Here is a 647-nt window from a genome sequence, read left to right as displayed (position 1 = left end):
GGTATACGTTGATAACCTTCCATTCAGACATAAACATTATTATGTAAACATAAACATAGACACGTGCTCTATTCACATTGATAACAAAAACTACGTGTAGCATAGGTATAAGGGAGATATAAATTGAATCTGTAGGTATGCGCACTTATGTATTAAATTAAACGTATTCTTTCTGCTGGACAAGAAAAGACAATACACTAGGGTATCCCATTTAGGTGCTGAGTCAACACGAGAACACCAGATACATTACTTTTTTTTTGCCAACAACCAGGCCCCCTAAATAGCACCTAATATAATTTATGTTTCTGAAACTCTCCACTAGAGTGATTGTAGGAATATTTATTCCGATTACATCAGCATACCTGGTAGTATGATAAGTAGTGCCTTACACTATGCCATTCGTATTCTGACATAAACTTGGCCTGAGGCTAGGGTCTTCTTCTCTTTATAAATAACATGACCCGATAACATAAATATCTATCTAAAGTAAATTATTTATACCTACATATGTTATATACTTGTCCGAATGTATAATTTTAATTTTGTTGATATGACCGTCTTCAACATGGCGGTTCCATGGTGTAACGGTTAGCACTCTGGACTTTGAATCCAGCGATCCGAGTTCAAATCTCGGTGGAACCTAATTT

The 647-nt window shown here is 35.5% G+C and overlaps 1 non-coding gene across 1 annotated transcript; it reads left to right on the top strand.

Annotated features, from left to right (window-relative positions):
• The first annotated feature begins 570 nt into the window (after window positions 1-570).
• Trnaq-uug lies at window positions 571-642 on the top strand. Its single transcript has one exon. It is a non-coding gene; the product is annotated as a tRNA-Gln (tRNA).
• The last annotated feature ends 5 nt before the right edge of the window (window positions 643-647 follow it).

Source organism: Diaphorina citri, unplaced genomic scaffold (genome assembly GCF_000475195.1).
Source record: "Diaphorina citri unplaced genomic scaffold, Diaci psyllid genome assembly version 1.1 scaffold32481, whole genome shotgun sequence".
Classification (NCBI taxonomy): Eukaryota; Metazoa; Arthropoda; class Insecta; order Hemiptera; family Psyllidae; genus Diaphorina; species Diaphorina citri.
Note: the sequence above shows the minus strand (reverse complement) of the source record. Positions and strands in the feature narration are given on the sequence as shown.